The sequence below is a fragment of the Mixophyes fleayi genome, chromosome 5 (genome assembly GCF_038048845.1).
Source record: "Mixophyes fleayi isolate aMixFle1 chromosome 5, aMixFle1.hap1, whole genome shotgun sequence".
Lineage (NCBI taxonomy): Eukaryota > Metazoa > Chordata > Amphibia > Anura > Limnodynastidae > Mixophyes > Mixophyes fleayi.
Genome location: NC_134406.1, coordinates 1,299,896 through 1,314,816, shown reverse-complemented (window position 1 = coordinate 1,314,816; position 14,921 = coordinate 1,299,896). Strand labels below are relative to the sequence as shown.

Below are 14,921 nucleotides of genomic sequence, written 5' to 3'. Positions count from 1 at the left end.
TCATCCTGGTGATCGGCAGGGTGGGTAGGGAGGTATAAGCTGTATAAACGCCTATAAAAAAGGCATTAGATCCAGAGAACATGTTTATGCTGATACAAGAGAGCTTTTCCCACAAGTCTTCAAATAATATCCTGAGGTAAAATGTAGACTGACTGACTATAACATTGTTATAACAACTCCCATCATCTCGCCTCCTGAATCCTCAACTCCCATCATCCCGCCTCCTGAATCCCATCATAAAGGGGTGTAATTAACCTGCTCCTTTACTGTACTGCTCTAGTATAAACATTCCTGATCAGCATCTCTAGGTGCAAGATACATGTAACTAAATAAAAACACAACTGCACATAAATACAACAAAACACATGTTTACATCACGCAAATGTACAAACTTTAACTCTGAATCAGGGTGATAATCTACAGATCACATTAACATTTCCCTCCTCTGAGCTGTGAAAATATGTTTTATTATATGCAGATTTAAAGCCGGTCCATGTGGTTGTTCATAGCATGAAAATATTCAGCATCACAGTACACAAGGGTGGCCAGGGTACACAGCTAGTACTGTATACACAGCCAGATATAATCTGCGCAGTGCAGTGTACACAGCTAGTACCATATACACAGCCAGATATAATCTGCACAGTGCAGTGTACACAGCTAGTACCGTATACACAGCCAGATATAATCTGCACAGTGCAGTGTACACAGCTAGTACCGTATACACAGCCAGATATAATCTGCACAGTGCAGTGTACACAGCTAGTACCGTATACACAGCCAGATATATTCTGCACAGTGCAGGGTACACAGATAGTACCGTATACACAGCCAGATATAATCTGCGCAGTGCAGTGTACACAGCTAGTACCATATACACAGCCAGATATAATCTGCACAGTGCAGGGTACACAGCTAGTACCGTATACACAGCCAGATATAATCTGCGCAGTGCAGTGTACACAGCTAGTACCATATACACAGCCAGATATAATCTGCACAGTGCAGTGTACACAGCTAGTACCATATACACAGCCAGATATAATCTGCACAGTGCAGTGTACTCAGCTAGTACCGTATACAGAGCCAGATATAATCTGCGCAGTGCAGTGTACACAGCTAGTACAGTATACAGAGCCAGAGATAATCTGCACAGTGCAGTGTACACAGCTAGTACCGTATACACAGCCAGATATAATCTGCACAGTGCAGTGTACACAGCTAGTACCATATACACAGCCAGATATAATCTGCACAGTGCAGTGTACTCAGCTAGTACCATATACACAGCCAGATATAATCTGCGCAGTGCAGTGTACACAGCTAGTACCATATACACAGCCAGATATAATCTGCACAGTGCAGGGTACACAGATAGTACCGTATACACAGCCAGATATAATCTGCACAGTGCAGTGTACACAGCTAGTACCGTATACAGAGCCAGAGATAATCTGCACAGTGCAGGGTACACAGCTAGTACCGTATACACAGCAGATATAATCTGCACAGTGCAGGGTACACAGCTAGTACCGTATACACAGCAGATATAATCTGCACAGTGCAGTGTACACAGCTAGTACCGTATACACAGCCAGATATAATCTGCACAGTGCAGGGTACACAGCTAGTACCATATACACAGCCAAATATAATCTGCACAGTTCAGGGTACACAGCTAGTACCGTATACACAGCAGATATAATCTGCACAGTGCAGGGTACACAGCTAGTACCGTATACACAGCCAGATATAATCTGCGCAGTGCAGTGTACACAGCTAGTACCATATACACAGCCAGATATAATCTGCACAGTGCAGTGTACTCAGCTAGTACCGTATACAGTGCCAGATATAATCTGCACAGTGCAGGGTACACAGCTAGTACCGTATACACAGCCAGATATAATCTGCACAGTGCAGGGTACACAGCTAGTACCGTATACAGAGCCAGATATAATCTGCACAGTGCAGGGTACACAGCTAATACCATATACACAGCCAGATATAATCTGCACAGTGCAGTGTACACAGCTAGTACCATATACACAGCCAGATATAATCTGCACAGTGCAGGGTACACAGCTAGTACCGTATACACAGCCAGATATAATCTGCGCAGTGCAGTGTACACAGCTAGTACCATATACACAGCCAGATATAATCTGCACAGTGCAGTGTACACAGCTAGTACCATATACACAGCCAGATATAATCTGCACAGTGCAGTGTACTCAGCTAGTACCGTATACAGAGCCAGATATAATCTGCACAGTGCAGGGTACACAGCTAGTACCGTATACACAGCAGATATAATCTGCACAGTGCAGGGTACACAGCTAGTACCGTATACACAGCCAGATATAATCTGCACAGTGCAGGGTACACAGCTAGTACCGTATACACAGCCAGATATAATCTGCACAGTGCAGTGTACACAGCTAGTACCGTATACACAGCAGATATAATCTGCACAGTGCAGTGTACACAGCTAGTACCGTATACACAGCCAGATATAATCTGCACAGTGCAGGGTACACAGCTAGTACCGTATACACAGCCAGATATAATCTGAGGATTATCAGCATCTTGCTCTCTCCTTAAATTTTCGCTACATGTCTCCATATAAAATGCTGCACCGTCCAAGTAATCTAATAATAATAATAATGATATCATAACCTTTCCTGTAATACAGGTCTCTGCAGGAATAAAATTATTGTGATTGTCTCCCAACATTATAAAGATAAAGATTTATTACAGACATATTTCCTCAAACAACTTGGAACCTCGGCAAACATTGGATGCAAATTGTAGCACAAAACCCAGGGTGGGTGAGATACAACTGATCTATCCATACCTCACATCACACACCCATACCTCACACATCTATACCTCACACATCTATACGTCACACATCTGTACCTCACACATCTATACCTCACACATCTATACCTCACACATCTATACCTCACACATCTATACCTCACACATCTATACCTCACACATCTATACCTCACACATCTGTACCTCACACATCTATACCTCACACATCCGTACCTCACACATCCGTACCTCACACATCTGTACGTCACACATCTATACGTCACACATCTATACGTCACACATCTATACGTCACACATCTATACGTCACACATCTATACCTCACACATCTATACCTCACACATCTATACCTCACACATCTGTACGTCACACATCTGTACGTCACACATCTGTACGTCACACATCTGTACCTCACACATCTGTACCTCACACATCTGTACCTCACACATCTGTACCTCACACATCTATACATCACACATCTATACCTCACACATCTATACATCACACATCTATACCTCACACATCTATACGTCACACATCTATACCTCACACATCTATACGTCACACATCTATACGTCACACATCTATACGTCACACATCTATACCTCACACATCTGTACCTCACACATCTGTACGACACACATCTATACCTCACACATCTATACGTCACACATCTATACGTCACACATCTATACGTCACACATCTATACGTCACACATCTATACCTCACACATCTATACCTCACACATCTGTACGACACACATCTATACCTCACACATCTGTACGTCACACATCTGTACCTCACACATCTGTACCTCACACATCTATACGTCACACATCTATACCTCACACATCTATACCTCACACATCTATACGTCACACATCTATACGTCACACATCTATACCTCACACATCTATACCTCACACATCTATACGTCACACATCTATACCTCACACATCTATACCTCACACATCTGTACGACACACATCTATACCTCACACATCTGTACGTCACACATCTGTACCTCACACATCTGTACCTCACACATCTATACGTCACACATCTATACCTCACACATCTATACCTCACACATCTATACCTCACACATCTATACGTCACACATCTATACGTCACACATCTATACCTCACACATCTATACCTCACACATCTATACGTCACACATCTATACCTCACACATCTATACCTCACACATCTATACCTCACACATCTGTACGACACACATCTGTACCTCACACATCTGTACGTCACACATCTATACCTCACACATCTATACGTCACACATCTATACGTCACACATCTATACCTCACACATCTATACATCACACATCTATACCTCACACATCTATACCTCACACATCTATACCGTCACACATCTATACCTCACACATCTATACCTCACACATCTATACCTCACACATCTGTACCTCACACATCTATACATCACACATCTATACCTCACACATCTATACCTCACACATCTATACCTCACACATCTATACGTCACACATCTATACGTCACACATCTGTACCTCACACATCTGTACCTCACACATCTATACATCACACATCTATACCTCACACATCTATACCTCACACATCTATACCTCACACATCTATACGTCACACATCTATACCTCACACATCTATACCTCACACATCTATACCTCACACATCTATACCTCACACATCTATACCTCACACATCTATACCTCACACATCTATACCTCACACATCTGTACGTCACACATCTGTACGTCACACATCTGTACGTCACACATCTGTACCTCACACATCTGTACCTCACACATCTATACCTCACACATCTATACCTCACACATCTATACCTCACACATCTATACCTCACACATCTATACCTCACACATCTATACCTCACACATCTGTACGTCACACATCTGTACGTCACACATCTATACGTCACACATCTATACCTCACACATCTATACCTCACACATCTATACCTCACACATCTATACCTCACACATCTATACCTCACACATCTATACCTCACACATCTATACCTCACACATCTATACCTCACACATCTATACCTCACACATCTATACCTCACACATCTATACCTCACACATCTGTACGTCACACATCTGTACGTCACACATCTATACGTCACACATCTGTACCTCACACATCTATACCTCACACATCTATACCTCACACATCTATACGTCACACATCTATACCTCACACATCTATACCTCACACATCTATACCTCACACATCTATACCTCACAACATCTGTACGTCACACATCTATACCTCACACATCTATACATCACACATCTATACCTCACACATCTATACCTCACACATCTGTACCTCACACATCTATACCTCACACATCTGTACGTCACACATCTGTACGTCACACATCTATACCTCACACATCTATACCTCACACATCTATACCTCACACATCTATACGTCACACATCTATACCTCACACATCTATACCTCACACATCTATACCTCACACATCTATACCTCACACATCTATACCTCACACATCTGTACCTCACACATCTATACCTCACACATCTATACCTCACACATCTGTACCTCACACATCTATACCTCACACATCTATACCTCACACATCTGTACCTCACACATCTATACCTCACACATCTATACCTCACACATCTATACATCACAACATCTGTACCTCACACATCTATACCTCACACATCTGTACCTCACACATCTATACGTCACACATCTATACGTCACACATCTATACCTCACACATCTATACATCACACATCTGTACCTCACACATCTATACCTCACACATCTATACCTCACACATCTATACCTCACACATCTATACGTCACACATCTATACGTCACACATCTATACGTCACACATCTATACCTCACACATCTATACCTCACACATCTATACCTCACACATCTATACGTCACACATCTATACCTCACACATCTATACGTCACACATCTATACCTCACACATCTATACCTCACACATCTATACGTCACACATCTATACCTCACACATCTATACCTCACACATCTATACCTCACACATCTATACCTCACACATCTATACCTCACACATCTATACCTCACACATCTATACCTCACACATCTATACCGTCACACATCTATACGGTCACACATCTATACGTCACACATCTATACCTCACACATCTATACCTCACACATCTATACCTCACACATCTATACGTCACACATCTATACCTCACACATCTATACCTCACACATCTATACGTCACACATCTATACGTCACACATCTATACCTCACACATCTATACCTCACACATCTATACCTCACACATCTATACCTCACACATCTATACCTCACACATCTATACGTCACACATCTATACCTCACACATCTATACCTCACACATCTATACGTCACACATCTATACCTCACACATCTATACCTCACACATCTATACCTCACACATCTATACCTCACACATCTATACCTCACACATCTATACCTCACACATCTGTACCTCACACATCTGTACCTCACACATCTATACCTCACACATCTGTACCTCACACATCTATACGTCACACATCTATACCTCACACATCTGTACCTCACACATCTGTACCTCACACATCTGTACCTCACACATCTGTACCTCACACATCTATACCTCACACATCTATACCTCACACATCTGTACCTCACACATCTGTACCTCACACATCTATACGTCACCATCTATACGTCACACATCTATACGTCACACATCTGTACCTCACACATCTATACCTCACACATCTATACGTCACACATCTGTACCTCACACATCTATACCTCACACATCTATACCTCACACATCCATACCTCACACCCAGAGAGAGGGAGAGGGACCAGCAATGAGCAGAGTTACCCCAGTGATACCGGGATAATATATTAATATAACCGGCTGGACCGCACAGTGACAGCAGCAGCTGTAACAATTAAACCGTTCCTCTCAGCTTGTGATGTGTAAATATATATACACAGAAGCAGCATGTGTGCAAGTGGCAGAATCCTGCTGGGTTTACCCGGCACCCGTCCCAGCATGGTAACAAGATGGAGGACGGGGTCCCATGAAGATAACCCTCATTCTCCATGTACCCAAACCAAGTTCCCTGTTCTTCAGACGCTCTGTGTACTCCCTGGGAAGGGTTAACACAAAGACACCTGTGTATGAAGCCATAGATCGTGTAGATATTGGGCTGCTATGAACATCCCCCAGGGCGTGTAGTAACTGTTCCCTCACTGATATAACTGCAGATATGGGTGAGGAACGCCCGGAAACTGTATATTTTGCTTATTAAACTCATCTAGTTGCCCTCTGGAAATACAAACAAGAATATCAATTAGAGCAGTCACCTTAAATTCCCACGCATATATCTGATAGATGGATACAATACACACAGTATATAATATTATTCTTTACATTATGATGTGTGAACCAATGCCATCGAGAAGCTGGTCTGACCTGTCTGCAGGTTGTATTTACGGACGTAGGGCGTCCTTAACATCTACTGAACACCTCCCGCATAGTCTACAAACCAAGACTTATCTATTTGGTAGTAACAGACTTGTTCTTATCCCAGATATTTGTAACCCCCATAGGTTTAATACTTGGTATAAGCTCCTACAGCCACAATTACAGCTGTTAGTACGTTTGGGTCTCTACCAACTTTGCCCAAGTGGATGGATGGGGAAGGATTGGATGGGTTTGAGGGTCTGGGCTCTAACTAGGCCCCTCCAGGACACTGGTTTTATTATATTTAAGCCCCAGCAATGTGGCGTTTGCTGTGAGCATTGTCCAGATGGAATATAAATCTCCCAACTCTCGTACAGACTATAGCAGGTTTTCCTCCAAGATTTGTCTGTATCTCTCTCCATCCAACCTGCCCTCTAGGTTCAAAATGTTTCCAATCCTGGATCAGAGAAGATCCCACATAGAATATGGTCCCTTCACTGTAGGGATCGTGTTCTTCAATGATGCATCGAGTGTTGAGGTCAATCTTGGTCTCATGAGACAATAGACTCTTCTTAGTATGAGGGTCTCACACCTGATATCTGCAGACTCTAGGTGGGTTTTCTTGCGAGTTTTCTCCAACAATGGTTTTCTTTTACCCACCCACCCATAAAGTGTGGTTTTATGAAGTGCCCGGGGTATTATTCCCCCATTAACAGTTTCTCCCACCTCTGTCATGGACAACTGTATCATCAGCCTCTTGGTGGACTCTGTGACAAGTTCCCTGTTGGCACAGAAGATGTGTTTTGTGATGTACTTCAAACAAAGCCTTTGACGCCTTCCCCTCATTGGATCTTTTCAAAAACCACGTCTCAGATTAGCACTGAATGTTCTTTGGTCTTCTTGATGAAGCTCTTGTTTGGAAATTAAATAAATAACTCCAGATCCTCTCTCATGAATAGGTTTCTTTTATTCTGAAATCGATTTCAACATCAATTGTACACAGTTGGACTCCAACCATTAATTATAGAACATCTGAAGCCAACTGTAATATAGCAAAACAGGTGAATACCTATGTAATAAATTACTGTCAGTTCTTGGTTGGTAATTAATTGAAAAATAGCGTTTTGTTTTATTATTAGACGTTACAGAGTAATATGTGATCATTGGTAAAAAAATCCAGAATAAATTTATTTTGGATTTCATGATGTTAGAAAAAAAATGTGAAAAACATTTTATTTGTTTATGTTTCTTTAAAAAGTTAAAAAAATGTTTATAGCTGCTGAATGTAACTGGCCAAGATGTAAATACTGTGGACATTTGGACCCTGTCACACCTGTACATTAAAGTAAGAAAATGCTTCAGGACCATTTATTGCAGCAAAGTATTCCAAAGTCTCCTCCAGTAACTGTCAGACGGAATAAGTGACAGCAAAGGTGGAAAATGCAGAATTCCGGGAACATTCCTAAGTGTTGCACATATGGATGTAGGAGAAGGAGGAACAAGGACAGGACAATAAAACCTCTATATCATAATATTTACACTGTCACCATGGAAACAGGGTCTAGAACAGGAAGAAGCGTAATAGTGAGACACAGCGACATTAACTCCCTCACTATAACACTATATATAGAAAGTATTACATAGCACACTACAGTAGGGATCAGACACAATTTTATACCATATGGCTGAAACAAGAGATCTATTTACCTAAAGAGAAGCAACGCCCAGATCAAATAAAAGTAATGAGTCACTGGCACATCCTGATCAGACATTAACTCATGCAAGGATTATACAGCCGCTGTACACTCTGTATACTCAGTACTGCTCTATATACAGCCCCTGTACACTCTGTATACTCAGTACTGCTCTATAAAGCTCCATATACAGCCCCTGTACACTCTGTATACTCAGTACTGCTCTATATACAGCCCCTGTACACTCTGTATACTCAGTACTGCTCTATAAAGCTCCATATACAGCCGCTGTACACTCTGTATACTCAGTACTGCTCTATATACAGCCCCTGTACACTCTGTATACTCAATACTGCTCTATATACAGCCGCTGTACACTCTGTATACTCAGTACTGCTCTATATACAGCCCCTGTACACTCTGTATACTCAGTACTGCTCTATACAGCTCCATATACAGCAGCTGTACACTCTGTATACTCAGTACTGCTCTATATACAGCCCCTGTACACTCTGTATACTCAGTACTGCTCTATATACAGCCCCTGTACACTCTGTATACTCAGTACTGCTCTATACAACTCCATATACAGCCCCTGTACACTCTGTATACACAGTACTGCTCTATATACAGCCCTTGTGCACTCTGTATACTCAGTACTGCTCTATACAGCTCCATATACAGCAGCTGTACACTCTGTATACTCAGTACTGCTCTATATACAGCCCCTGTACACTCTGTATACTCAGTACTGCTCTATAAAGCTCCATATACAGCCCCTGTACACTCTGTATACACAGTACTGCTCTATATACAGCCCTTGTGCACTCTGTATACTCAGTACTGCTCTATACAATGCCATATACAGCCCATGTATACTCAGTACTGCTCTATACAGCTCCATATACAGCCCCTGTACACTCTGTATACTCAGTACTGCTCTATACAGCTCCATATACAGCCCCTGTACACTCTGTATACTCAGTACTGCTCTATATACAGCCCATGTCAACTCTGTATACTCAGTACTGCTCTATACAGCTCCATATACAGCCCCGTACACTCTGCATACTCAGTACTGCTCTATACAGCTCCATATACATCCCCTGCACACTATGTATACTCAGTACTGCTCTATACAGCTCTATATACGGCCCCTGCACACTATGTATACTCAGTACTGCTCTATACAGCTCCATAAACAGCCCCTGTACACTCTGTATACTCAGTACTGCTCTATATACAGCCCCTGTGCACTCTTTATACTCAGTACTGCTCTATATAAAGCCCATGTACACTATAAACACTCAGTACTGCTCTATACAGCTCTATATACGGCCCCTGCACACTATGTATACTCAGTACTGCTCTATACAGCTCCATATACAGCCCCTGTACACTCTGTATACTCAGTACTGCTCTATACAGCTCCATATGCAGCCCCTGTACACTCTGTATACTCGGTACTGCTGTATACAGCTCCATATACAGCCCCTGTACACTCTGTACTGCTCTATATACAGCCCATGTACACTCTGTATACTCAGTACTGCTCTATACAGCTCCATATACAGCCCCTGTACACTTTGTATACTCAGTACTGCTCTATATACAGCCCATGTACACTCTGTATACTCAGTACTGCTCTATACAGCTCCATATACAGCCCATGTGCACTCTATATACTCAGTACTGCTCTATACAGCTCCATATACAGCCCCTGCACACTCTGTATACTCAGTACTACTCTATACAGCTCCATATACAGCCCCTGTACACTCTGTATACTCAGTACTGCTCTATATAAAGCCCATGTACACTATAAACACTCAGTACTGCTCTATACAGCTCCATATACAGCCCCGTACACCCTGTATACTCAGTACTGCTCTATACAGCTCCATATACAGCCCCTGCACACTATGTATACTCAGTACTGCTCTCTATACAGCCCCTGTGCACTCTGTATACTCAGTACTGCTGTATACAGCTCCATATACAGCCCCTGTGCACTCTATATATTCAGTACTGCTCTATAAAGCTCCATATACAGCCCCTGCACACTCTGTATACTCAGGACTGCTCTATACAGCTCCGTATAAAGCCCCTGTATACTCAGTACTGCTCTATACAGCTCCATATGCAGCCCATGTACACTCTGTATACTCAGTACTGCTCTATACAGCCCCCGTGCACTCTGTATACTCAGGACTGCTCTATACAGCTCCATATACAGCCCCTGTACACTCTGTATACTCAGTACTGCTCTATATACAGAGCCTGTGCACTCTGTATACTCAGTACTGCTCTATACAGCTCCATATACAGCCCCTGTACACTCTGTACTGCTCTATATACAGCCCCTGTACACTCTGTATACTCAGTACTGTTCTATACAGCTCCATATACAGCCCCTGTACACTCTGTATACTCAGTACTGCTCTATATACAGCCCCTGTACACTCTGTATACTCAGTACTGCTCTATACAGCTCCATATACAGCCCCTGTACACTATGTATACTCATTACTGCTCTATACAGCTCCATATACAGCCCCTGTACACTATGTATACTCAGTACTGCTCTATACAGCTCCATATACAACCCCTGTACACTCTATATACTCAGTACTGCTCTATACAGCTCCATATACAGCCCCTGCGCACTCTGTATACTCAGGACTGCTCTATACAGCTCTATATACAGCCCCTGCACACTATGTATACTCAGGACTGCTCTATACAGCTCCATATACAGCCCCTGTGCACTCTGTATACTCAGTACAGCTCCATATACAGCCCCTGTACACTCTGCATACTCAGGACTGCTCTATACAGCTCCATATACAGCCCCTGTACACTATGTATACTCAGTACTGCTCTATACAGCTCCATATACAGCACCTGTACACTCTGTACTGCTCTATACAGCTCCATATACAGCCCCTATATACTATGTATACTCAGTACTGCTCTATACAGCTCCATATACAGCCCCTGTACACTATGTATACTCAGTACTGCTCTATACAGCTCCATATACAGCACCTATGCACTCTGTACTGCTCTATACAGCTCCATATACAGCCCCTGTGCACTCTGCATACTCAATACTGCTCTATATACAGCCCCTGTACACTCTGTATACTCAGTACTGCTCGATATACAGCCCCTGTACACTATGTATACTCAGTACTACTCTATATACAGCCCCTGTGCACTCTATATACTCAGAACTGCTCTATACAGCTCCATATACAGCCCCTGTACACTCTGTATACTCAGTACTGCTCTATACAGCTCCATATACAGCCCCTGTACACTATGTATACTCAGTACTGCTCTATATACAGCCCCTGTGCACTCTATATACTCAGTACTGCTCTATACAGCTCCATATACAGCAGCTGTACACTCTGTATACTCAGTACTGCTCTATACAGCTCCATATACAGCCCATGTACACTCAGTACTGCTCTATACAGCCCCTGTACACTCAGTACTGCTCTATACAGCTCCATATACAGCAGCTGTACACTCTGTATACTCTGTACTGCTCTATACAGCTCCGTATACAGCCCCTGTACACTCAGTACTGCTCTATACAGCTCCATATACAGCCCCTGTACACTATGTATACTCAGTACTGCTCTATATACAGCCCCTGTTCACTAGATATACAAAACAATAACAAAAACTCTGATTCCTGTGTACACACTATACACATGTTACACACGTGTTACCGTCAGATGTGTGCTCTTCATTTGTCATAACCATCGTCTGAATAGATGATGACTCTGCTCACTGCATAGAGATCTATGGACACTGCCGGTCCTGGGTGCAGACACTGCAGAACTGGAACAACATTGTTCCATCATAGAACAAGATTTTTTACTTCAGTTTAACATTCAAATGAAATGATACGATGAGCTTTGGAACGATACTCGTTCATTGTTGGAGTGTAGACACTAATGTGTTCAGCCCAATATGTGATTGGCCTGATAATCGGCTAAAAACCCTGTAGTGAGTGCCCAGCCCAATACAATTATGTCAGAATGGGGTGACCTAGGATATTGGGGGGCATAGAGAAATGTTTTTCTGTACCCCTGTAGAGACTAGTGTGGGGATTGGGGAGAACGAAATATATAATTAGTGATAAGTAGGAACCCTGCTGTAGTCTAACTGATATTATCTGGATGATGTCAACATTATCTGGTTTCTGTTTAGGGAGGTGTTATATATTTTTGTAGCAAGGACAGAGGTTGGGGACATTCCCTCAATGGCTAATGTATGCGGAGAGTCCCAGCTGCCTCCGTCACTCCGGGGTGTCCTTGTAGAAGTGGGAAGACCTCCAAAGCAGGACCAGACTTAGTACCCAGCTAAGTACAGGGGAGGTTGACTATCCTCATGTGGAAGCTGATAAAGACTTTATTAAGTGTTTATAGAGAGCTAAATCTTGCACTTGCCATTGCCCAAACCAAGGGTCCTGGACGTAATATTATCATCGCCTGTTATAAGATCACTCACTCGTCTCATCCACATACTTAATCCTTGTACTTCTATATATTGCAGGAGAGTAATACACATTCCAGGAACACATGGGCCAATGAGGACCACAGATTGGCACCAGTACCCTGCATTGTTGGGTCATAATCCTAAACAACTGACCGGGGGCCGTTGCAGAACGCCAAGGTTAGAACAAGCAAAAGAAAAGTGGCCTCAGGTCGAAAGACCCAAATGTTGCTGTAACTTATTTTATCTGATACTCTCCAAGTGATCCTGGGTAATGCTGATAATTCTAGTATCACTCTTCTCTCATATTCTGACTTTTATATAACAGCGGTGATGTCATATGTATCTAGTAATAACAGATGACATCACTCACCTCTTATTACAGAACTATAATTACCACAGTATAATCATGCTGAGCACCAGGCAGACACATGGTGCTACAGTATACCAGACACAAGGCACACTCACACTTGTAGTGTGCTGGCGCCCTCTGGAGGGGCTCCGAGGAATACACATCATACGAGGAAGCTGCAGACTCTGAGCAGAGTAACTTAGTAACTTGTGTATTTAGCTAAACATTTAATACCAAACGAGGGAAACTCCTCAGAAAGACATTCCACGTAGGTAGCAAATAATGATTTATATTGCAGACCGGAAACAGCCATGGGCAGAGCTGTGTATACTAATATAATATACTGTACTACACTATTGTGCGCCTCCTCTTCCATCTTTTTATATATATATATATATATATATATATATATATATCTAAAACATCAAAAAAGAAGGGGCGCTTCCATGGTGTGTTATCCAAGTTAAAAGTTTTATTCCAAACAATAAAATTGCACGTACCAAATGGTAAAAATATTCAGGCATAGATAATATAACAGCTCGATTCTGATATCCACATACGAACGGCTCTATCTGAAGCAGCTCGAAATCAGAGAGTCCTCACGATCACCTCTACGCGTTTCATCACTCAGGACTTCATCACGCCTCCTGATGAAGTCCTGAGTGATGAAACGCGTAGAGGTGATCGTACCATTTGGTACGTGCAATTTTATTGTTTGGAATAAAACTTTTAACTTGGATAACACACCATGGAAGCGCCCCTTCTTTTTTGATGTTTTAGGAGTGTTGGTTATTCCCCCGTGGAGATCGGGAGATAGAAGGGAAGGACGCGCAGATTTCATCCTGCTGGTGTTTTGAAATACAGTGAAACAAAGACTGTTCACGGCAAAGCATGCTGAGATTATTATCCATATTATTGGACTTGTGCGCACCGATTGTTGGTATTGATATATATATATATATATATATATATATATGT

At 42.3% G+C, this 14,921-nt stretch overlaps 1 protein-coding gene and 1 long non-coding RNA gene across 8 annotated transcripts in view; one reads left to right on the top strand and one right to left on the bottom strand.

Moving 5' to 3' along the window:
- The window catches only part of PLEC (plectin), a 239,186-nt gene that overhangs the window by 123,286 nt on the left and 100,979 nt on the right, over nucleotides 1-14,921 (bottom strand). The gene's annotated exons all lie outside the window — the stretch shown is intronic.
- The window catches only part of LOC142158001 (uncharacterized), a 216,641-nt gene that overhangs the window by 181,696 nt on the left and 20,024 nt on the right, over nucleotides 1-14,921 (top strand). The window contains exon 4 of the long non-coding RNA XR_012692705.1: nucleotides 13,652-13,771. This is a non-coding gene — a long non-coding RNA (uncharacterized LOC142158001). The remainder of the gene's footprint in view (nucleotides 1-13,651; nucleotides 13,772-14,921) is intronic.